Genomic DNA, 25,986 nt, shown 5'->3' with positions numbered 1-25,986 from the left:
TACTGTGTAATATCCATCCTAATTTCTAATAAAGCTTCTCCACTACAGTTTACTATATTTGATGTGGGATATATGTATATATAGTCTTTAAATATATATTCAATTGTATTTTTATTTAGAATACATAATCAAATATATTCCTCAGTATATTTGATGTGGGATATATGTATATATATAGTCTTTAAATGTATATTCAACTGTATTTTTATTTAGAACACATAATCAAATATATTCCTCTGTATCCAAAATGGCATTTATAATAAATACATGTATACGTTCACCTTTTGTGGGGGAGGTGCTGGGGATTGAACTTGAACATACCAATACTTTCTTCTCATTAAGTGATAGTTCCTTTTCTTCCCCTAGTTTGGGATTAATTCAAGAAAGGCTTACTTTGTAGAAATTAATATGAAATTGTTTTTTCAGTTCTAAGTCATAATTTAAGCTTACATAAGCACATAGAACTATAGCTTACAATGTAGCTTTTTTGGGGAAAAACGACATTTTAATCATGATCTTTTGAACTGTAAAAATATTACTATAATGCTTGTTCATCAAAAGAATACTCTTGAGTACCCTGTTATGAAGAAAACCACACTAAAATATTTAGGGTAAAGACCCGCGACATGATTTATCTGCACACATGTGCACGCACACATAGCAGCACAAAGTGAATGATCTAACATGAGTAATCTGGGTAAAGGGCATATTGTTTGGGCACTATTTTTATTTTCACGATATTTTACAAGTTAGAAATTATTTCCAAGCAAAAATTTGGGGGCTGGGACTAAGCTCAGTTTTAGAGCATTTGCTTAGATATGCAAGGCCCTTGGTTTAATCCCCAGCACTTAAAAAAAAAAAAAAAAAAAAAAGATTTAAAACTTGAGCTGTAGCAAAGGATTAAAATGATAATCTCTTTTACTTGTGGAATTTTCCGTTCACATTATTAAAACAAAAAGGAGCACAATAGTATTTTTAATAGTAGTTGGGTGCCACCCAGAGTTCAGTTTCTGCAACTACTAATCTTATAAAATCAAAGCAAACTATCAACTATCTAGGAATATCGTGGTGTTGACTTCTTTGTGATGACAACAGAAGATTAGGAAAGGGATGTGTTTGAGGTCACTAAAAATAACCACGAGCCCCTGCCCCACGAACACAGGCGCAGGCACTGCAATATCAGAGCCTTTCTGCCCTCCTTAAAAAGTCATCAAGTGATTCTGAAATCTTTGTAATGTTTTGAATAACCAATTAAAAAAAAAAAAAAAGTCATCAAAATTTCAAGGGGACATTGAAGGAGCGGGAGTTTAGAAAAAGACGATGATCAGTGTCCAGGCTAGTCAGAAGGGGGCTTTACACATGATCCAGGATCATTTTAGGGCAGAGAATTTATTCAAAACATAAAGTTACTAAGTAGTCAGGTCAGGAAAACTAGCAACACGTTTTTTCCCCTTTCTCTCTAAAAAGCAGATGTGTGTTCTTTGATCCAAGTAAATTCCATGACAACAGAAGAACAAAGTGGGTTTAACATTTGACTTAGGATAATTTAGCACCGTGAGTTTGTAAAGAAACATACTTTAAAACAGACTTTGGAAATCAATGTCTAGCGCTCTTCATTCATCCCGATCCCCTTTAGTCCTTCTCCTGGATGTGACCTTGGTCCAGTTGTGCGGCAATCTTCAGAAGAACTGCAGAGTGTTGAACTGGATTTAGAGCTTCTCAGTATTGTCACCATCATTTCCCAGGCCATCATCTGGCACCATCTGCAGGGTGCAAGGAACCTGCCCTGCTGCAGCTTGTCCCAAGGCTCCATGTGGCTTTCGACGTGCAGTTTTGTTGGAATATGACATAAAGTACCATGCTTTTCAATTTCATTGAAACATGTTGCTTCCACTTCCCAACATTCCCCTCACGTGGGCTTGCTGGTCCGATCTCCTTGAAGGCCAGTTCAGAATCTGTCACCTCCTCACCTCTCCTGCTGTCACGTCTCCTTAGCAGCACTTCAGTGGAGGTCTGGGTCTCCACCTCCTCCCAGTATGTGAGACACACCAGGGCTGCCTGGTGCTGTTGTGTAGCAGGACAGCGGCCTGCGTGTCCTTGTCACATTGTCCCCTCTGTGCCTTCCTTGACTACACAGTCTATTTCTGTGTTCCCAACAAATACCCTTTCCACCTCACCAGCTGTATTTGGTGAAGTCTAAAATTAATCTGACCTCTACTTTCTTCTCCAACAAAGACTTTTAAATGACGGATAGGACAATCTCTCTTCCCTATTTTATGTTCATGTCTAGTATCCTCTGCAAAAATAAACTCTCACCCCCATTCCCAGGATGAGAATGGAGTCCCCTAGTGGGATGGGCTGGCTGAGACCCCCACTCCCTGGGTGGGAAGGGTTCCCCTGGTAGAATGGGCTGGCTGAGACCCCCCCCACTCCCAGAGGTGGGAATGGGGTCCTCTGGTGGAATGGGCTGGCTGAGACCCCCCCCCACTCCCAGAGGTGGGAATGGGGTCCTCTGGTGGAATGGGCTGGCTGAGACTCCCACTCCCTGGGTGGGCATGGAGTCCCCTTGGTGGGATGGGCTGGCTGAGATCCCCACTCCCCGGTGGGCAAGGGGTCCCCTGGTGGGATGGGTTGGCTGAGAAATAACAGCTAAGAAAAGTAGAACCATGAAAAAACACAGGACACAGAGAGCAGTTTCAACAGCGGGGGCAGGACGGGCAGGCTGACCAGATGGATTGCGCTTCTAGACTCTGGCAAAATGAGCCTGCGCCTGCTTAATTTATATTGGGAAACATCAAAGGCCTTCCATAGAATGTTCTTCACCAGAAAAGGTTAAAGTTGGGCTGTCCAGTTCCCAGTGGGTTATACCCATCTCTGGAGGAACTAGGAGGGAGCTTCTTAGTAGAGCGGAGATGAAGGTCACGTGCATTGGGCAGTCTGTTGCTGTGGGAGAGCCATGGAAAGTTCCCAAGGCCAAAACTAAATCTCCCTGGCTTCCACTCTGAGAGAAGACCCTCATGTAATTCACAGATGGCTTCCCACAGTAAGCTGTTACCATTGTTTTGTTTTGTTAATTTTTTTCTTAGTTGTAGTTGGACACAGTACCTTTATTTTATTTATTTATTTTTATGTGGATCTGAGGACCGGGTGCTAGGTGACTGCTCTACCACTGAACCCCAGCCCCAGCCCTTATTGCTGTTGTTTTTAATGAATTTCCCCCCTCCCTCTGTCCCTCCCTCCCTCCCTCCCTCCCTCCCTCCCTCCCTCCCTTCCTCCCTTGCTCCTCCATGCTCCTCCATTGCCTAGGTCACCATTCCTTCTTGCATGTCATTTCTTCTAGGTTCTGTTTCCTTTCTAAGGTGCGTCTCTTACTACTTCATCCTTTGGTGTCCACAGGGGGCTGGTTCCAAGACCAAAATCTGAGGATGCTTGAGTCCCTTATATAAAATGATGTGGCACTTGCATGGAACCTACACACACACCCTGCATATTTTAAATCATCTCTAAATTACTTATAAGACCTAACACAATGTATACAGTTGTTATGTATTTTGTAAATATACATGTAACTATGTAAATAGTTGTTATACTATATTGTTTAGGGAATAATGGTTAGAAAGAAATCTGTTCAGTACAAAAACACAATTTTTAAAAAAATATTTTCCATCTGTGGCGGTTGAGTCTACAAATATGGAATCCACCAAGATGGAAGACCAACTGTACTTTAACATTTCTCCTATTTCCTCCTGAACATTTGATTCTAGTTCCCTTTGGATAGGTAGCAGGTGCTGCTGTTGATTTGTAGAAATGCTTCAAAGTTCTGGGGACAGAAATCCATTCTCCCCGGACCCATCCAGACAGCTCCTTTGTACAGCAGTTTGGAAAATGAATTGTATTCAGGACTCTTTCCTTCAGATTTCAGGGTTGGGCCTTAGCACTTGTTTTTTGGAAGGAAGATGAAGCAGATTTTGGCCATATAACAGCTTCGCAAGCACCTTGTGGGCATCTCTGCAAGCCCCACCTAGGGAACTGCAAGCCCCACCTAGGGAAACGGTGAAGAGACGGGAGAGCAGGAAACTGACTTCCTTCAGGAGTGGCCAGGCCTTTGTCAGCGTCCTGCACAGAGAGGCACTTGATGGGCAGTTGCTTCTTCAAGCAGAGGAGAGTCTGGGGATGGGGTGAATTCTCCAAGCATTCTGTTTGTTCTAATGTGGGAGGAGTGAAAGATTTCCCAGGGAGAGAAGACTGAAAAACTTGCTCTGAATGCTTGTGTAAAAGGAATTCAGAGAGTGGAATTAATATGTTGAAAGATATGCACATATTTTAGTCAGTTCCAGGCGGTCTTGTGAATTAGTTTCACAAGGCTGTGTGGTAACATGGAACTCATGGATAGTAACTGAGAAAGGATATAAAATATCAAGTATACTGATCTATCCATACTAAAATGGGAAAGGAATACAGGACATATTAACTCAATGGATTCTTTTTTATTGTGATAGGTTTGTGTGTGTTTTAAAAATTATATTTTGATAAATATGTCCATAATAAACATTCAATAATTGTTTTTTAAAGCAAAGATAAAGAAAGAGAAAAATACGCTTTTGCTTAGTGTAATTACAACTTGTTTCAACTTTTCATATTTTTCCTGTTATATATAAACCAAAGGGTGTTAAATAGCATATACCATCAGATTATTCCAGTGAGAGTGGGAAATGCCTATGTTGATTTGTGTTAGTTCTTTTTAAATTTGGGCTCTTTTTGCAGGATTAAATGCAGAAGCCGCCCAAAGTTCAACTTTCCCAGGTCTTTTGTAAAAGCTCAAGGAAACCAGGATGAGGAGTATGGGACTGTGGAGGGTGGGACTGTGGAGGGTGGGAGGGTGGGACTGTGGAGGGTGGGAAGGTGGGACCTGGAGGCCGGGGAGTGGAGTGGTACAGCAAGTTCCTGGGGCTGGAAGTGCTACAGGGGACAGAAAGTGGGGGACCCATGGGAGCAGAGGATTGCTGAGGCGTTTGGGGTGTGGAGTCTGGGACCTTGAGAAAGTCAGCTAGAGTCTGATGGCTTCTGGGCGAGGCCCAGTTTCCAGCTCCGCCTGTGCCTGTTTCCCTCCGTGCTGTTCAGGAGGGTCTGAAGGAAGGTAACAGAAAGTGAGGCCAAAGCTGTAGCCTGAAACCACACACAGAGCAGATAAATTCTGCCCAGAACCAGAGGAGGGTCAAAGACCTCCATGGTGCTGGTGCTTGGGAGCTGGGAGAAGCTGGGTGCACCTGGAGGGTCCTAAAGCCCGATTTTCATTCTCTCTCTCTCTCTCTCTCTCTCTCTCTCTCTCTCACACACACACACACACACACACACACACACACACACACAGGGCTCTGCTTCAGCAGCCTGGGGCAAAGCTGAGAACGCACTTCAGCAGGTTGGCAGTGCAGCTGCTGCTGCTGGCCACCCCCAGGGTGGGAGATGGAACCCAGGGCCCCCTCAGGCTGAGCCCACCTCTGGACAGTCCTTGGCCACCCGTTTGAGCACTGTGTTTAGGCACTGATGAGTCTTGCTGGCTGAGGCTCTGGGAGGGCTGTGATGTCATTTCCCGAGCATTGCTGCCCCCTTGAGGTTGGTTCGGTTCTTTTCAGATTTGGCGTTTGTTGGACCCAAAGGCCCCATAGAAGAGCCCGTTCCTGTGCTTTCAATTACTTGGCTGCCTGACCAAAATTTTGGATTTCCATAGTTAAAATGACCTCTTGGTCACTTATGTGATGTCTTTCAGTTGAAGTCACTGTCGCATGCGTCAGGTAATTGTGTTTCTCTTCCTGGGAGTATTCAACACTGTGTCTTGGGGACTTTTAGCAGCTGTCCTGTGAGGAGGCGAACGGAGGATTCTTCCCCTTTTCTGTGTTGGTCACAGAGCTGGGAGTGACTCCACACCAGCTGCTGGCAGGTACGCATGGCAAAGGGGTGCGGGAGGGGACAGTGAGAGGAAGACCAGACGCCACAGAGCGGCTTGTCCCTGGGAACACGCCTTGCCACTAAGACTGTGACTGGGGAGAAGAGGAGGCCTCCACCAGGAGAGAGACATTTGGTCCCACCACTGTCCCCGGACACTCTGGGCTTCCCAAGCCAACGTGGCCTCCTGCGACGAGGGGGCCTTGCTGGGTCAGGGGCAGTGGAGCCTGAATCCTATGCCTGTCCTGCGTGGACAGAAACACACATGGCCTTTGGCCTTCTCTGGGGTGAAGGAGGAGAGCCGTGTGGGGAGAGGAGCCTCATTCAATGCAGAGCAACTGGAACCTCCAGAGAAGCAACGCCAAAGGTTTATTTCCCCCTCTGACATGAGTAGAAATGACCTGAAGGGATGGAGGACAAGGAAAAACGCCATCCCTGGAGCAGCTGGGCCCCGGCACAGGAGACCTGTCAGTGTCCCAGTCTCTCCTTCCCTCTCCCTGTCCCTCCCCTTCCTTCTGTGACCCTGTCACCACTATCCTATCTGCTTGAAGTCAGTTAGCAGTGACAACTGAAGGAGGCTGAAATAGGGGCCCTGGAGGAGAGAAAGGAGCAGACGCTGTAGCCGTGGTCGCAGGAGGTGTGCAGGCTAACCAGGGGGGATGGTGCTCTTTATTCTGTCCAGACAACTTTGTTTTTTAAATCGTGGTTTAACTCACACAGTAAGCAAATGCAACTGAGTGCATTCTGTACGCATGTGCACTGTTCCTCCAGGTCTCACTAACGGGCCACTCCAGTGCTCCAAGGCCCCGTGCCCAGGCAGTGACCTCAGAGGTCAGCTCTGCCGTCCTGTCCTGCCCTTGGATGGATGTCCCTGCTCCAGCAGCATGTGCATCCTGGTGCCTGGCTTTCTCAGCACTGTGCTGGTTAAATTCACTGACACTGTTAGAGGCAATGGGTTTGTTCTTTTTCACCCCAAACACCCCACTCCCCAGGCAGGCCCATGAAGCCACTCCTCTGCTCTCTGTAGATCAGCCTATTCTGAATATTTCATATAAATGGAATTTCACAATATCCAATCCTCGTGATGGGCTTGTTTTCAGGGTAAACCCATGTCACAGCATTTATCAGTGTCTCATTTTTCTTTTTAGCTAACAGATAATATTGTATGTTTTTATCATGTATAACATGATGTTTTGAGGCACAGATTCATTGTGGAACAGTTAACTGTAGCCAATTAACAAATTCATTACCTTACATACATAGTTAATTATCTTTGTGTCGTTTCTTTTTATTGCTGAAAAATATTCCATTGTCTGAGCATAGTCATTCTCTTTATCCATTCATCAGCACATTTGGATTTTTCCACCTTTGCCCATTATGAATAATACTGCTGTGGATACTCAGGTCACATTTTTGTGTGGACAGTGGACATATGTGTTAATTTCTCTGAGGTCCATACCTGGGAGTGGAACGGCTGGATCATTTGTAATGCTGTTTAACTGGTTAAGCGGTTGGTTAAGAAGCAGCTGCACCATCTGTATTCCCACTAGCAACGTGCAAGGGTCCAGTTCTTCCTGTCTTCACCACTCTCCTCTCTTGCCTTTTGGATTCTAGCCATCTTAGCCGCTGTGAATTATCATCTCACAGTGCTTTGGATTCACATTTCCCCATGACTTGTGATGTGCAGCATCTTTCCGTGACCACATTAGTGTACCTTTTTTTCGGGGGGGTACCAGGGATTGAACTCAGGGGCACTTGACCACAGAGCCACACTCCCAGCCCTATTTTGTGTTTTATTTAGAGACAGGATCTCACTGAGTTGCTTAGTGCCTCTCTGTTGCTGAGGCTGGCTTTGAACTCGCAATCCTGCCTCAGCCTTCTGAGCCTCGGGGATTACAGGTGTGCACCACCGCACCTGTCTACACATTAGTATATATTTTTGGGAAATCTATTTAGGCGCTTTGTTTATTTTTTAAAAATGAGCTATTTGTTTTTTATTATTTAGTTGTAAGAATTCCTTATATATAGACATAAACCTTTATTAATATGATTTTCCAAAATTTAATCCCATTTTTATCTTGTAAAACTGAAACTGGGGGCTGGGGTTGGGGCTCAGTGGTAGAGCACTTGCCCAGCACACGTGAGGCACTGGGTTAGATTCTCAGCACTACATAAAAATAAGTAAGTAAAACGAAGGCAGTGTGTCAATCTACAACTTCAAAAAAAAAAAAAAAAAAGCTGAAACTCTACGCATTAAGCCACTCCCCCGTCCCTTCCCCCAGCAGGCTGACTGCCCTTCTCTATTTCTATGAACCTGGCTATTGCAGGTGCTGCTCCTAAGTGGATCAGCAGTATTTGATCTGGTTGCTGGCTGCTCTCACTTGGGCAGTGCTGTCCAGACTCATCCATGCTGGGGCATCCAAATGTCAGAACGTCCTTTCTAAAGCAGCTTAACATTGCTTTGTGTGTGTGTGTGTGTTTCACATTTTGTCTATCCATTCATTCAGAGGTGGACATTTGGGTAGCTTCTACTTTGGGGGGTTTTGGATCACTTTTGCTATAACGAATACTTTTGTGATTTGAGGACAACATTATTTGGAGGAAAGGTACATAGAAAAGGATCATGTGCCACTTCATGGTGTTTGTGCATTTATTTAAGCAGCTAGGTAACCTCAGATAAGTGTGTCCCTAGCAGGTGCTGTCAGACCCTGTGACCCTCTGGTCACTTGCATTACCCTCCTACATATTCCCCAGGCCTTTGGTGCTTATTGTCCTGCTGAACACAAACTACTGGCTAATTAGGAAGAACTCAGTGGAGAACAATGTCACCTGACAGAAGCACATGTCCCCGTTCACCAGCAGTGCTGCTTCCTTATAGTCGAGGTAGTTCATAGCACCGAGTGTTTGGAAGTGCTATGCGGTCATTTTAATCAAGCAAGTATCACAAAATCCCCTGAGGATTTATGTTCATTTGCATAAGACAACAAAACCTTCAGATGGGACAGCAGGTAAGGTGACAGAGTTAGTCTTGACCTGGGGGAAGTGGGAGAGGAAAGGAAAGAAGGGGTGGGTGCGGCATCTCAGCTCTCCTAAGTGGACATGCTGCAAAATGACTGGTTTCCATGGCTCCAAAAAATAAAAAAGTGGAATTTGGACATGTGGCTTGGAGTTCTTATCTACCCCTCCCTTAGCTGTGCCTGTGTCCAGCCAACAATGATCACATGATCATTGTCAAAAGAGTGACAGCCACTGCAAAGGCCTTTTAGGAGGGAACCGACCCCTCCGGATAATACATGCAGCCACCTTGTAGTCAGACGCAGATCAGCCTGTCAACATCTTGTTGTTGATAACCTAGATTTTAAAGGCACCTGTCCCCAAGGAATACCTAAGCCAACTCCACAGTAGGGCACAGGTCCCCTGCAAGTTGGGGAGGCACTGGACTTCACAACCCAGCTGCCTGCCTTCTCTGGCTATCTTGCCTTCTCGTTCTTAACTGATTCTTCTCTTCCGCAGGTGCACACACAAGGAGCACGACTTTGCCACCCAGGGACCTCCCTCTACTTGCACTAGTGTCAGCCTGTACTTTAAGTGCTTTGGGAACTTTGACTTCCTGTTCATTGGCCCCTCTGCAGGCTGATCTTTACCACGGCTTGCTTTTTACTTGCTTATTGCAATTTAAGGAGCAGTATCAAGCCTTTATAATCTTCTTGCACATGATTATAAACTGACAGCATGCATCTACTGGCTCTTTCATGATGTAAAACAGAAGGAAGCTAAAGAGTTAGACACCTGACCCTTGGGTCCCCACTATGAAGGGACATTCCCCTCTGGCAGGTGTCCTCAAACCCAAGCCTGCCTCCAGAGCAGCTTCCAAGCTTCTTAAGACATTGCCACTGCTGAGCCTCACTCCCGAGTTCTCTGGTGGCTTAGTTCTGGGTTGGCCTCTGAGAATTTGCATCTTTAACAAGTTCCCAAGTGATCCCAATGCTCCTGGTTTGGGGACTTTAGAGGGTTAATTCCAAAAGTCATATCAGGAAGAGCCGCACAGCGTGGATGTGGGCCATTCATCACATACAAGACAGTGGTGACAAGGGATTTACTTACCACCCTTTACCACAACTTCTATTTTTGTATTTTCAAATGAGGAAACTGAGTCATGAAGAGATTAGTGCCTTTCCAAAGGCATAGCACAAACCAAGTAGGGGGCTGGATTATGGATTTTGTTAGTTTCAGAGTCTGTGGGTTTAAATGAACCTCATCATATGAAGTGACGTATCTTATGTGTGTTTGCATACATTTTGTATCAAGTATGAACCTGTAAAAACTAAGAAATGCGTAAGAAAAATCAGTCTTGCTAATATAAAGCCAATCATTTCATTTTCTTCTAATTCTGTGAATGCTCACTTTCTATCACAGGGAACCAGAATGATAAAGGGAGAGGACTATTAGTTCTTCTAATTGAGACTTTTAAAGGCATTTACCTCTCAACCTGAAGAGCATCCTCACATTTCCCTCCCGGGCCTTTCCTTCTGTATTCCCCATCAGTCTGCAGGCATGTACTCGGGTCACCTAAGGAGATGTGCTGTGTGACTTCTCTTCTCTGGAGAAGGCCCTCTGCTGTCTCTCCCTGCTTCACTGGGTTTTAATCTAGGCTTTCCTAAGACCTAGCACTGAAAACAATGAACTGAGACTCTGCTGCATGAGTGACTGTAACTTATGAGATGGGCTCCCCAGGTCTCCACACCTACCCCTGGGACCGTTCAGAGCAGGAGACAGATCTCAAGGCGACGCGGTGTTGCACTAAGACGCATGGCTTGTGGAGGGACCATTGCCATATGTACCACTCAGTACAAGGAGAATGCTGCCCATTAAGCTGCCTCAGCTGCCGTCCCCATCCAGTAATCAGTCACACTGACGTCTTATTGCTTTGACAATTTTTTCATCTCTTTTGAGAGATTTGATAAGATCTTGAAAGCCATTCAGGTGCCTTTCTTGGAATGTGATAGGCAAGTGTTTCTGAAACTCGACAGGGCCCATGAATCACTGGGAGTCTTATTAAAAATGCAGGTTCTGGTTCAACAGGTCTGCAAAGGGCTTGGCATTCTGCATGTCCATTGCGCTCCCTGGTGAGCCCAACACTGCCACTGTGGGCCAGTTGTTGACTAGTAAGGTGCCGCTCCCTGTCATCTTCTGGTGGGTGCCTTCCCTGCTGTGGTCTCAGAAGTGCATGCTTACTGCCTTACAAGTAAACAGAGCTGCAGGAATTCCTCCCACTATGAACACGGCTTTACAAACATCCCGCTCCTGTCCCTATCCTTGTTACTGGGCCTTTCTGGTGTGCATGACCTTTTGTTTCAGAATTGAATCATGCTGTGAAAATGTTTGAAGACATTTTAAGTGGCAAGTAAGCTTAACACATCCAATAGGAGTGATGCACAGAACTCAACAGAAGCAGGGATAACATGGCCATGCATGGCCACATTTACAAACGCATAGGCAAGGACAGCGGTGTCACAGACCTGGCCAGGTTGACAGTAGACACAGGATGCAGTCAGGATGCAGGACCCATCCTCATTTCTCAACAATATTAAAATATGAAAAAGCAGCTGGGCATGGTGGTGCACCATAATCCCAATGACCCGAGAGGCTGAGGCAGGAGGATTGCCTATTCAAATCTAGCCTCAGCAATTTAGGGAGGCCTTCAGCAATTTAGTAAGACACTGTCTCAAAATAAAAAATAAAAGGGGCTAGGGATGTTTCTAAGAGGTAAAGCTCCCCTGAGTTCAATCCCCTGCACTCCTCCATATATATATGTACATATATGTACATATACATATATGTGGAATCTGAAACATAGTGTTTTAAAGGAGGAGAAGGAAAGACACAGGAAAGGAAGCTAAACATCTTGGCACTGCTGGCTTATAGTGTCTTCCATGGGAAAAGCAGTGCCCCTGAGGAGGGGAGAAGAGCAGTTCCTGTGCCCTTGCACTGCTGCAGGGGGACCCACAGCAGAGAAGTGCACCCAAATTTCGGGATTCGGGGATTCTGCACTGGTGGGTTGGCCTCGGTGATGGTCAGCTAGGGCTGCCATAATCAGACGCAGCCTGGGTGACTTAACTGCAGAAGAGCATTTGCTCACAGTTCTAGAGACAACAAGTCCATTTGAGGTGGGAGGAAGTTTGGTGCTGGCAAGACTCCCTCCTGCTTGCTCAGATCCGAGGAACTGGGGTAGGGTGGGAAGGGGTATGCTCTCTGCTGCCTCCTCCTCCTCTTGTGAGGACACCAGTCCTGTTGGCAGAACCTCACCTTTATGACCTCAGCTAACCCTAATCAACTCCTTCAAGGTCCAGTCTCCAAATATGGTCACTTTGGGGGCCAGAGCCTCAGCATATGAATTTTAGAAAAACACAATTCAGTCCCTTATACCTACTTGTTAAAATTTATTTGTAAGCTCTCAACATTTTACCACTCTTCAGTGGTGTGTAGACATGCGCAGAGCAGTAAAAACTTTTTGTGTCCCACGTGTTCCTCCCTGAGACGGAGAGGGCAGCACTCCACCTTCCTGTCTCGGCTGTCATGCGGTTAACAAAGTCCCTCTTCACAGCCAATTTTGCTTCACATTTTCCTCATTTTTTTTTTGTGCTCTGTTTTTGTGATCTTGGCGTTTGAAATGTCCCCAAGAGTGGTGTTGAAGTTCTGTCTAGTGTTCCTAAGGGCAAGGACACTGAGAGAGGCCATAGAGAAAGTGTTGGGGACACGTGGTTCAGGCAGGAGTTGGCCCTGGGCTGGGGGTTGATGGAGCAGTCACCTGTACTAAAGGAAGCAGTCACCTGTCTTTAAAGGAAGCACACGTAAAGCAAGACGAGGTGTTGAACAGTGAAGGGGAATGAGACCAGAGGCCCTGGAGCCCGGCCTGTGGTTCCCTGGAGCCAGGGTCAAGGTCACTGACTCAGTGCTCACGGCAGCTCAGAGAGCACATCGACCAGGAGCACCAAGCACGACTGTCATTGTCACTAACTACCTGTGACATGAAGGAACCTGGTAAGATTCTACGACAGGTCCCTGAGTAGCATCACAAGTTTCTATATCTCAGATGGTACTCATGAGAAATATTTCTAGAGTGAAAAAGTGCTGCATTAAAAGAATAAGGAGGGAAACAGCATCGGATCCTCATTGTGCAGAGTGAAGCTTACTAAAGGCAAGGGTGGGTCTTCCACATTTGAAATGAACAAATGAAAAATGTGTTCATTTTTTTGTGTTTTTATTTTTTATAAAAGTCATACAGTAGTTGGTCTTCCAATGCTGTGTTTTTTAAGTTTCAAAATTTGAATGATCATTAAAAACCAGTGTTTCCAGGAAGACTGTACCGTGGTAGGTGAAGACATCTGGGGGAGCCCAGACCTAATAGAAAGTAATCCTAGAATTAAACATGAAAATTAATAAGATGTCTTTATTCTTTGTTCTTGTAAATGAACAATATACGAAACGTAAGTCATACATTATGCTATTTAAATTTCATAATAATTACATCTTTCCTGTTCGAAAGCATTTTCTAATTGAAGAGTTTACTTTAGGAACTTAAACTCTTGAATTAGAAAATGTTTCATTTTGAGTAAGCTTTCCAGTTCCTTTAAGGACTGGGTTCTGAGTTCCAACCACCAGGTGGAGACCAAACAGAACTAAAGCACCTCCCACATTCTATGCTTTGTGTTGATTGGGAGCAGTTCTTTAATCTGAATGGAAGAAAGTGAGAATTATTTTTTTCTTCTTGTAAGTGTTCCACTGACCTCAAAGACCATCTGCACCGTCAAAACAGTTTTTTGAAGAGAACCACAACATGCTCAAGTCAGTGACCTATGAAATTAAAAAAGGGAAACATGTACTTTAAATAAGTTTAACAAAAGTAAATATATTTCCACATTACATTCTGGCCAGTTAGAGGATGTGTAAAATAAGGTAGAGGAAAACAGTCATGAAGAAAAAATAAAGGACTGAGGCTGTAGCTCAATGGTGAGCACTTGCCTGGTGCATGTGAGGCTCTGGGCTCTTCCTCAACACCACATTAAACATACAAACAAACAAATAAAATAAAAATATAAAAATACAATAACATTATTTTTAAAAAGAAAAGTAAATAGATGCAAGAGGAACTTTAAACAGCAGACACAAGCAGGGACACACAGAGTGAAAGGCGCTGGGCCGGCGGGGTGGTGGTGGTGGTGGTGGGGAGGCCTCTTGACCCTGCTGGCAGGGGCAGCTGGGTTTTGGCCCTTTCTTGTCCACTGCAGGGAGGGTATCCAGGACAGCAGCCCCACAGAGCCTTCAAAGACTGACCAGCCTCCCACAGCCCCTCTCTGAATGGGGAGTTGGGTCTGTTTTAATTTGTGAACTTCAAAGTCTAATTTTAAAATGAAGATTTCTCTTTCCCCCAAAATTGAAATATTTTTCTATCCCACGTAAAGGAATCCCTGGAGTTTTTAAAGTTCTCCTTTGGATGTTAGAAGTACTGTCTCAGGCGAGATATTTAACATTCACAGGAGGAGTCTTCTGACTCCCTTTTCTTTTCTTTTTAAGATAGGGGTTTCTCATTCCATGATATTTGGACGTTCTAATTCTAGTGGCCATAGAAGTGCCCTGAGGCAATGAAACCTGTTGTGTGTGTCTGTGTGTGTCTGTGTGTGCAGGCCCGCACACGCACTGGGAGTCTCAGGGTTGTGTGCCTAATTAGGGCCTTTCCAAGATGTTCTATGATAAAAAAGACTTTCCCCTCTGGGGATATCAGCTCTGCTTTCTGCCTCTTGAGGGATCCAACCATTTCGCTCCCCACACGGAGGGGAACTGGCCCCATGTGGGGTGCTCATTTCTCCTATTTACCAGGAACTGGACACAAATTAGGAGCCAGAGCTCAGCAAGAAGATGAACTTCCCCATGAGGGCCTCTCCCTCAGATGAAATGTCTAGCTCATTGTCATGTCATTAGGAGAAAACCAGCTTGTTCTAGAAAAACTAATCTCACGGGTACTTTGAGTCACACCACTTGCCCTATTGGAGACTTCTGTGAGATTACATCATATGAAAGTTTTTGACAAAATTATGATGGTATTCACATTTCTTCCCTTAACACTTGGAAATTTAAAATAAATAAATAAATCAATCAGGTGTGTGTGGGGGAATCTAAGTTCCTTCCTTTTATTTTTAACGTTTAAAAGAGTTTCATCTTTTATGATTATTATTATTTTACAATAAAAACAAATAGGCATGCTCTCAGAAGGTATTGAGTCTTTGCAACTTTAGAGGTGCTGCTTAGGCCAGATTCAATGTTTTTTTGAATTCTGGTTGTAACCTGCTGCTTGGTTGTAATACCAAGTTAGTGGAATTTTTTTTTTTTTAACCTGTCCAAGATTTTATTAGCAGGACTGTAGCGGCCAGTCGTAGAAGAAAAGGGGGGGAGAGAGAGAGAGAGAGAGAGAGAGAGAGAGAGAGAGAGAGAAGAGGGGGAGAGTAAGAGGGAGAGGGAGAGTAAGAGAGAGTAAGAGTAAGAGAGTAAGAGAGGAGAGACAGAGAGGGTGAGAGGAGGAGAGACAGAGTAAGAGTAAGAGAGTTAGAGAGCCAACACGAACAAGGTGTTGATATTTATGGACTTAACGCAGGATGAGGAGGAGCAAGGTGAGTGGGCTGCTACTTCTTCATTGGCTGAGAGTTCACGCCACTTCAGGGATTGGAGGTGCGCCATTCAAAGTTTGTGCCATTCAAAGTTCGCGCCATTCACAGGGATTGGAGGTGATGGTTCCTTTGCCATTCAGTGCGTCATGGACCTGAGTTCCCAGAAGAGAAGCGCTCTGGGCGCCATCTTTACCAACATTCCTTCCTTTTTTGTTTTGGTTTGGGGGCGTCGTACTTGATCTGGCTACTTCCTGCTGAGTAGGGGCATCATTTAGAGGGAGGGAGGGAGGTCAGTTGGATGGAGAAGAAGGGCCAGGAGGCCCCATATCCATTAACTGAAGGCATGGATTTCCTCAGGGGAGAAGTCCATGAACGTGTCCTGCAACTATGAAAAGAAATATCATTAATTTCTGGCATGTCGTCCAGTCTGTAGGGATGGGTAGAAAAAGCCTATGCCCAGGAGAAGGCAGATTAGAACACATAAAGCTGAAAACCCAGGGCTTATTTCTTTGGCATGGTGGGGTAGAGATGGCCCTTCAGTGGAGTTGTCATTCGGTATCTTCATCTGTCAGCACTTGGTGGAAATTTCTTGGGATGACTGGATGTGCATGTCGTCTGGCTCATTGGCAAGTAGCTGGTAATCCTTGAGGAGCAATCTGCAGGCCGGTGGTGGATGTCAGGCAGGCAGGAGGAGTGGACTACAACAGGAACGGTTGGGCTCGTAGTTTGGGAACGGAGTTCCACCTTGAGCGACGAGGATCCCGGTCCCAGGTTTCAGCATCAATGTAAAGAACAGTGGAAAAGCTCCGTAAACTCAACAAGCCAAAACAACCGTTTACCTGTCTGAGATTTTATTAGCAGGACCATAGCGGCCAGTTGCAGAAGAGAAGGTGGGGGGAGGGAGAGAGAGAGAGAGAGAGGAAGAGAGAGAGGAGAGAGAGAGAAGAGGGGTAGAGTAAGAGGGAGAGGGAAAGTAAGAGAGAGTAAGAGAGGAGAGACAGAGAGTGTGAGGGGAGGAGAGAGAGTAAGAGTAAGAGAGTAAGAGCAAGTTAGTGGAATTTTAAACAATAAAATAAAATACAAAATGACAGTGTGTATTGTAAGTATTGACGCATTAAAGGTGTGCCTGTGTGAGTACTGGATTATCATGTAAAATGTATTTCTTACATTTCTACATCTTCATAACATAAGTTGAAAACACATGGACTACATTGTGGCCTCCAAAGTGCAGTCCTGAGAACTTTCTAGAAACACACACTCCGGGCTCACCTGAGATTCACAGTCTGAAACTAGGGTGGATTACAGCCTCCCACCTCAGGTATTTTTTCTCCTTTTTTAAAAGGTGTAGATTTTGGGGTTGGGGATGTGGCTCAAGCAGTAGCGCGCTCCCTGGCATGTGCAAGGTGCTGGGTTCATCCTCAGCACCACATAAAAATAAAATAAAGATGTCCACTGTAAACTAAAAAAAATAAATATTAAAAAAATTCTCTCTCTCTCTCTCTCTAAAAAAAGTGTAGATTTTTTTTCCACTTTAGTTAACTATATCATAACTCTAAAATTAAAATTTTACTGCCATGAGAAGTGGCCCTTATGACATTTTCTGTTACTCTTACTGCTATTTTGACCTGTTATTATCATCTGTCTTTTATGACATATTGTTTTGCTTTGGCTTTTTGCCATTTATTTTCTTTTTCTTGTCTTTTATTTGCATTGCAGTAAGAACTTTTCACTACAGCTACCCTCTTAACAGATTTAAAGTGTGACATAGAGAATGGTTAACTGTAGGTACAAGGACAGACAGCAGACCTCTAGAACTTAATTATCTTGCATAATTTTTTGTCCCGTTCTCAGGATGGAAGCCCAGGCCTCAACAAGGCAGGCAAGTGCTCTGCCCCTGAGCTCCACCCCAGCCCACAGAAAGGGCGATGGGCGGGATACCTGGCCATCTTCTTCCCCCAGCTTCTGGCACTAGCCTCCTCCTCTCTGCTTCTGGGGGTTTGACTATCTTAGCTACTTCACTTAAGTAGAATTAAGACCAGAGTTGACACCAGTGTTGAGAATAAATCAGGATCCGGTCCATTCCCCGCTATGGAAGATGGAACGCTGGAGAAACACTAAGGCAAGAGCAAAGAGTTTTATTTCAAGGATTAGAGGGAGAGGGAGAGGGAGAGGGAAAGGAAGAGGCAGAGAGAGGGGAAGTGGGGAGGCGGGGTGAGAGGGTCCTCTGCAGAGGAGGGGGTCCAAAGCTAGTGCCCCAGGGAGTGGGGGTGTCCTGCCCGTTTTATAGATTTTAGATTCCTTTGTTCTCAAGCCCCTCCTCCCATCTTGCTTAGAAGACCAAAAGGTGGAGTGATCCTAGGACCTGAAATGAGCTGTCCAGGGGTACAAGCTGGAGGGAGCCGCCCAGGGGGCATTCCTTAACCACCCCTCGAAAGGAGGCAGGTTGGCATCAGGTTGGAGAAGCGAGGGAGTACTCTGGAGATATTAGTGCTTTATTTCCTTTGAATCAGCCCCCATCTTCCTGGCCTAATTGTTCATTATCTACACTGACTGCCCTTTTGCCCGGGCCTCAGAATCATGTATATTTTGCAATCAGATAATATAATATCTCCAGTATTATTGTTCTTTCTCAAGATTGCTTTAGCTATTCAGGATCACGTGCGTGCGTGCATGTGTGGTGTGTGTGTGTGTGTGTGTGTGTGTGCACGCGCGTGTGCACGCCCTCTCCTGCGCCCATGAGAGCATGTGTATATTGTGCATGGTTCCAAATAAATTTAAAGGTTTTCTATTCCTGAAAAAAGAACGCTATTGTGATTTGGATGGCAGGAATTGTGCTGAATCTTCTTATCACTTTAGGTATTATGGATATTTTAATAAAATTCTTCCAATCCATGAATATGGTCATATCTTTCCATTTATTTGTGTCTTCTTTAAACTTCTTTTCATCAATAATTTATATTTTTTAGTGCATGAGTTTATTTTTAAGTTTATTCCTTAATATTTTCTTCTTTTTCATGCTATAATAAATGGAATTGCTTTCTTAATTTTATTCTCACATTGTTGTCATATAGAAATGTAACTAGCTTTTGTATGTTGATTGGATCCTGATATTGCCAGTGACGAAAATCAGTCAGGACTGAGTATCCAAGAAGTGTGGAGGCAAGCATAGAAAGTAAGTTTTATCTAAAGGATAGAACAGAGATAGACTTCTCCTGGAGGAGAAAGGGGATCCAGAGCTAGTATCCGAGGAAGTTGGGATGTCCTTCCCCCTTTTATACATTTTAGAATTTTTTTTTTCTCATGGCCTTTCCTCCCCATCCTGTGTACCTGACTCCTGACCAAAAGGTGGGCCAAGGGTAGGAAGCTCCCCAGGGGTCCAGGCAGGAAGGAGCACCCAGGAGGCATTCATTAACAGCCCCTTGTACAGAGGAACAATTCCCTGGAGGCAAGTCTCCTTAACTTCTGGTTGCAGGGGTCTGGAGGTTTTAGCATTTCATTTCCTCCTGAAGCAGCCCCCATCTTTCTGACCCAGTTATTTATTACCTATACTGTGTCTTTTTGCCTTGTGGCCTCAGTAACCTGCAACTTCACTCCATTAATTTGTGAGTTCTAAGTATATGAGATTTTTACAAGTAAGATCATGTCATCTGCAGAGATAATTTTACTTCTTCTATTCTGATTTGGATGCCTTATATTTCTTTTTCTTGCCTGATTGTTCTGGCTAGAATTTCTAGTATTGTGTTGAATACAAAAGGCAAGAGTAGGGGAATCTTTTCTGTCCTGATCTTAGAGGAAAACTTTCAGTTTTTCCCCATTGAGAATAATGTTAACTGTTGGATTTTCTTTTTTTCTTATTGGTGCATTATAATTATATATAATAATGGGAATCATTGGTATTTTTCATATATGGACTTTATGGTGTTGAGAATTTTTTTCATGAAAGATAATTGATTTTTTTGCGGGGGGAGGGTGCTAGGGATTGAACCCAGGGCCTTGTGCATGTAAGGCAAGCACTCTACCAACTGAGATATACCCCCAGCCCAAGAGTATTAAATTTTGTCAAAAACTTTTTCTGCATCTGTCAAAATTATTGCTGGGCTCGATGGCACATGCCTGTAATCCCAGCAGCCGAGGCGGCTGAGATAGGAGGATTGAGAGTTCAAAGCTAGCCTCAGCAATGGTGAGGCACTAAGCAACTCAGTGAGATCCTGTCTCTTAATAAAATACAAAATAGGGCTGGGATGTGGCTCAGTGGTCTAGTGCCCCTTAATTTCAATCCCCATTACAAAAAAAAAAAAAAAAAAGTGATTTTTATTCTTCATCCTATTAATGTGATACATCACATTTACTGATTTGAACATATTGAAGCATTCTTGCCTCCCAAGGATAAATCCCGTGATCCTAGTGTATAATCCTTTTAATTGTGCTCAGGAAGTCAGTTTTCTTGAAGATATTTTGTTGAGGATTTTTTCATGTATGTTATCAGGATATTAATCTGTAATTTTCTTGTGGTATTTTTATCTAGCTTTGGTATCAGAATACTGCTGACCTCATGAAGTGAGTTTGGAATTATTTTCTCTTCTTCAGTCTTTAAAAAGAGTTTGAGTGATTGGTGTTCATTCTTTAAATATTTGGTAGAAGTCATAAGCAAAGCTGTCTGGTCCTGGACTTTTCTTTGTTCAGTTTCATAATATCTTATTGTTCTCATCAAGTTAGATATTTCTTCATGATTCAGTTTTGATAGGTTATATGTTTCTAGGAATTTATTCATTTCTTCTATGTTATCCAATTGTCATATATTTACAATAATATCTTATAATATTTTTTGTGGCATTGGTTATAATATCTCCTCTTTCATTTCTGATTTTATTTGTCTTCTCTTTTTTTTCTTAGTCTAGATAAAAACTAATAAATTATTTTAAAAAGTCAACTACTACTTTCATTAATTCTTTTCTATTGTTTTTATATCCTCTATTTTTTTTTTCTTTTCTGCTCTAATCATCGTTGTGTCCTTTGTTTTCCTGACTTTGAGCTCAGGATGCTCTTCCTTATAGTTCCTTGGGACATAAAGTTGGATTATTTGAGATCTTTCCTCTTCTTCACATATTACTTCTATTGCTTCTTTTTTACTTGTCTTGAGATATTTTCTAATCTCCCTATTGATATCTTCTTTGACTCAATAGTTATTTAAAAGTGTGCTGTGTGCTGGGATGTAGCTCGATGGTGAAGAACCTGATTAGCATGCACGAGGCCCTGAGTTCGATCTGCAGTACTGCCTAAATAAAGAAGTATAAATTTAAGTGTGTTCATTTTCATGGATTTATGAATTTTCTAGTTTTTTCTTCCATTATTGATTCATTTCATTGTGCCATAGTTTCAGTCTTCTTAAACTTTTTGAGGCTTATTGTGTGACCTTGCCTGTGAGCTGTCCTTAAGAATGTCCCATGTGTGCCTGAGAAGACCTATACTCTGCTTCGGTTGGGTGTCACTTTCTGAATATGTTGGTTAGGTCCATTTAGAATATAATGTTGTTTGTTTATAGATTTTCTGTCTGGAAGTTCTATACACTGTTGAAAGGTGGGTATTGGAATTTCCTACTCTTATTGTATTCCTGTCTATTTCACCTTTTAGATCTGTCAGTCTCTGCTTTATGTACGTGGGTGCTCTGACAATGGACACACACACACACACACACACACACACACACACACACACACATAAAACTGTATATCTTTATGAAAAATTGTCCCTGTTGTCATTGTATAAAGATAAAACATGTCCTTTGTCTTGTGTGACAGGTTTTGACAGCCTGTTGGTTATGACATTTGTATGGAGTACCTTTTCTATAGTTTCACTTTCAGCCTGTGTGAATCTCTGACTCTAGACTGAGTGTCTTGAAGACATCATGTGATGGTTACTTTTAGATGTCATCTTGACTGGATTAAGGAATACCCATTTCCATGATGGCATTTCCCAAGGAGACTGGCAAGTGAATTGGTGGATCAAATGGGGAAGATCTGCCCTCTGTGTGCAGGCTCCATCCAATCAGAAGGGGACCCTGAATGGAAGAAAAGAAGCCAGGAAAGGCGATTTTCCTTTCCTCTCCTCCCAGGACTCCTCTCCTGCCTTTGGACTCCATGCATTCTGGGATTTGGACTCCAGGGCTGACATCGGAGGAACTCCAGTCTCAGAATGAGAGTCACACCACTGGCTTCCTTAGTCCTCAGGCTTTGGGCCTTGGACTCAGCGTCTCCAGCTGGAGATGGCCTGTAGCGGGATTTCTCGCCTTCCTCATTTCAAGAACCCTTTCACCTAGTGAGTACACTGCTCCAATATCTACGTCTGTTTCTGTATTTTCTGCTGCCCTGCGTCTGTGTTGACCTCTATATCCCAGTGACTCTCCGGGAGAACACAGCTAATACTACATAAAACAGGAGCTTTTGAAAAAATCCATTTGCTATTCTTTGTGTTTTGATTAGAGAGCTCTGTTGAGCTATTTTAAAGTAATTGTCGATAGGTTAGGACTTTTAATTGTATTTTGTTAATCGCTTTCTTTTTGTAGCTCTTTTGTCCCTTTGCTGTCTTCGTTTGTGATTTGTGCATATGTTTTGTAGTGATGTGCTTGGATTCCTTTTAATTTTTCTTTTGTGCATCTGTTGTAGATATTTTCTTTGTGGTTACCATGAAGCTTATAAAAAAACTTCTTATAGCTAGAACGATCTATTTTATTTTATTTTATTTTTTAAATTAGAGCTTTATAGTTATACATAATTGGGTTCATCCTAACTCATCCATGCATGATAACCATCTATTTTAAACTGATACCTTTTTACATACAAAAACTAATTTTACCCCTATCTATATTTTTGTTATTGATGCTATACTTATTTTATATTGTGTATACATTAATGAATTTTTTTAACTATAGTAATTTTGAACACATTTTTTTTTGACTTTTATGCTAGAGCTCAAAGGACTCACCACACCACAGTTTTACTCTAGAGTACTTAACTTTACTGGTGAGCTTTATATTTTCACATCCCTTCCTGTTGCTGTTTAGCATCCTTGCATTTTAATTTAAAGAATTCCCTTTATCATTTTTTGTAAGACAGATTTGAGTGGTGACGATCTCTCAGCTTTTGTTTGGAAAAAACTCTTTTACCTTAATTTCCGAAGGGCAGTTCTGCCAGGTAGGGAATTGTTGGCTGGGGATTTATTTCTTTCAGTACATGATCATCTCCTTCCCTTTTGGCCTGTCGCGCTTCTGCTGGGATTTCTTGTACTTGATGAAGCACTTTTCTCTTGCTTCTTCCAAAGTTTCTCTTTGTGTTTGATTTTTGACAAACTGATTATAATGTGTCTCAGTGTAGACTTTTTTAGGGTTCGTCCTATTTGAGGTCTCTTGAGCTTTATGAATCTGTTTATCTATTTCCCTCCCCAGATTCAGGAAGTTTCCAGCTGTTCTTTCTCTGAATAACCTCTCTGCCCACTTTTGCTTCACTTCCCAGCACTGCCAAGATACATATGTAGGTTTGCACAATAGTGTCTCAGAATTCTCGTAGGCTCTCTTCACTCTTTTTCATTATTTATTCTTTTCTTGCTGGATAATTTTAAATGGATGGTCTTTGAGTCTGCTGGTTCTTCTGCTTGGTCAAGTTGGCTTTTGAATCCTTCTGGTAAAATTTTTAGTACAATGATTGAATTCTTCAGCTTCAAAATTTGTTTGATTTTTCTTTATCATTTCTATTTTTTTGTTAATATTCTCATTTTGCACATGTATTGTTTTCCTGACTATCTGTATTCTTTTGGAACTCACTAAGCTTCTTTTAGATGATCACTTTTAATTTTCTGTCAATTTATAGATTTCCTTATGTGTAGGGTCAGTTACTGGAGATTTCCTTTGTTCATTTGATTGTGTCAAATTTTCATTTTTTTTTTTCAATGTTCCTTGTGGCTTGGCACTAGTGTTGGCACATTTGAAAAAACAGTCCACCCCGCCCCCGCCCCCCCCCCCCCCCCAGTCTTTGTGGACTAGCTTTAATTGGGAAAGACCTTCCCCAGTCAGCTTGGCTAGAGATTCTGGTTCTTTGGTCCTAGATGCCTCAGGCATCTGAATTTTGTTTTATTTCATAGCTTACAAACTCTTGCTTCCATGTCTGCTCACATGGGTTCTGTCAGCACTCTGTGTGGAGTGAGACACACCCAGAGTGTACCAGGAGGCAAGGATGTTGGGAGCATGTTCTACTTCCTGTCCCCCCTGGAGGAGAGGCCTCGTTCTGTGCCTTCTCCAAGCCCCGCAGATCTGTGCTGGCCTTGGGAAGGTGTCTCTCCCACTAGCTGCCCCAGGAAGCTGGGCTATGCATGTTCTTTCAGCACTCTGTGCAAGACAGAAGCCAGACTCCTGGGGAGTACACTGATAGGCCAGAGACATTGGATATTCACCTGGCTCTACCCCCAAGGAAGAGTCATGATGTCCCTCATTACTGAGCTGATGCAAGTTAAGTGAAATTGTTCATCTAATCCATTTCAATGGGACTGACCCTGATTTTGGCTCCCATAGGGGCACTTCAACTTCGTAACAAGCTTCTGAACTTCTCATAGAGGTATTTTTGTTATTTATGTCATTGTCAAATCTGTGTCTCTGTGGGGTAAGAGGACTGGGACTTCCTAGCCTGCTCTTTTGCTGATGTCACCATTCAGGTGATGAACAGCATATGCTAAATTTTGGAGCCACTGGCTAGAGCATTTCTGGGATTCTTCCAGTTGCACAAATGTAGGATTGTGTTAGTTATTTTTATAGTTAAGGCAGCATTTTAAAAATTTACCTGAGCATAAGAAAAATACCCCAGAGACCCTAATTAAGCAGAATTTGGGCAGAGAGGGCCTTGGAACTGTATTTTTAACAAACATCCATGGCGCTTGCTTCTTGTAAGTTGTGGGAGATACTATAGAAACATGAAAACTTCAAAGTCTGTAGAAAATAAGTATTTTCTACATAAGAGAAATGACTGTTTTCTAGAGAAGAAAAAAACTGTTATATAGAAATCAGTTATAAGGAAGGAAAATGAGCTATTTGAAACAGAGCCTTAAAAGGTAAGAATTGTCTGAACATTCTAAACTGAAGGGAATGAACTTTCTTACATTTTGAATGCTGAGACTGGGACATTCTCTCTGGAAAGCTGGCTCCGGAGCCTAGCAGGTAGACCTAGCAGGTGCTGAAAGGTGCCACTTGAAATGAACCCTGCGTGTCTATAGGGTCTGCTTCTGAGGCCCTGGACCCGGGAGTGCTTGAGCCAGGCATTGGAGGAAGTGCCCTCAAGTGTCTCACTGTGGGAGAGGCGACTTCACACGTGTTGGTAGGGTGAGACTTCACCTTCAGAGGTGACAGATTCATCCAATGTGACAGACTTAAAATAAAAGGAAGCAAACTTAAAATAGTGTTCTGGGCTCACGTTATCACCTCACTACTGTACTGTGTTTTGATGAAGAATCTTATATACATTAGAACATCAGATTTGTGGCAGTGCAGAGTCTCGTCACAGCACCATAGATGAAAATCCCCCTTGTACACAGGACACTGTGGTGCAGGAAGGAAGGAAGGGTATGCAGAGTGCAGACGTTTACAGTCTTCATGTATCTTTGATTTACATGCTTTAAAAATTCTTAATTAAATTCTCCTTCATAGTTCTTTTTTTCTAGAAATTCGTGGGTTTCATTTTTATGTTGATGTGTTTGACTATTTTGCTTCCTTCTTTTCACTTTAGATCTATGAGGAACAAGTGGTATGAGTGTTTATTTATTTATTTATGTTTTTAATTTTTTTTTTTTTTTTTTTTTGGTGGTTCTGGGAATGGAGCCTAGGGCCTGTGTATGCTAGGCAAATGCTGTACCACTAAGCAACATCCCCAGCTGTATATGAGTGTTTAAAAGTATTGCCAATATCAATATCTACCTCCAGGGCATGTGGTAATCATGAGATGAGACACCTATCAATGGATCCGTCACCCAGGACAGGATTGTGCAAGCATTTCCAGGCCTGGGTGCTCTGGGAGACATGGTCACATGCTTTCCTATGAGGTATTTTTCTCTTTTAATTTCCTGGCATTCTGGAGTGGAAGGTAACTTTAGTATTCTCTGAAGTTTTATGGTTTAGGACACAACTAGGATATTTAGCAATGAAAGAAATAAATAGTTATGAAATGCTACAGATTTAAATTTTGATTGAGATTTTTATTTTTTATGTTTTAGTTGTAGATGGACACTGTATTTATCTTTATTTATTTTTATGCGGCGCTGAGAATTGAAGTGTGAGGCAAGCGCTCTGCCACTGAGCACCAGCCCCAGCCCCAGCCCTAGCCCTGGATCAGATATTTTCTGATGT

General features: G+C 43.0%; 1 protein-coding gene across 1 annotated transcript in view; it reads right to left on the bottom strand.

Annotated features, from left to right (window-relative positions):
• The window catches only part of Tsc22d2 (TSC22 domain family member 2), a 97,406-nt gene that overhangs the window by 628 nt on the left and 70,792 nt on the right, over nt 1-25,986 (bottom strand). The window lies entirely within an intron of this gene.

This window comes from Callospermophilus lateralis, chromosome 10 (assembly GCF_048772815.1).
Source record: "Callospermophilus lateralis isolate mCalLat2 chromosome 10, mCalLat2.hap1, whole genome shotgun sequence".
NCBI lineage: Eukaryota > Metazoa > Chordata > Mammalia > Rodentia > Sciuridae > Callospermophilus > Callospermophilus lateralis.
Note: the sequence above shows the minus strand (reverse complement) of the source record. Positions and strands in the feature narration are given on the sequence as shown.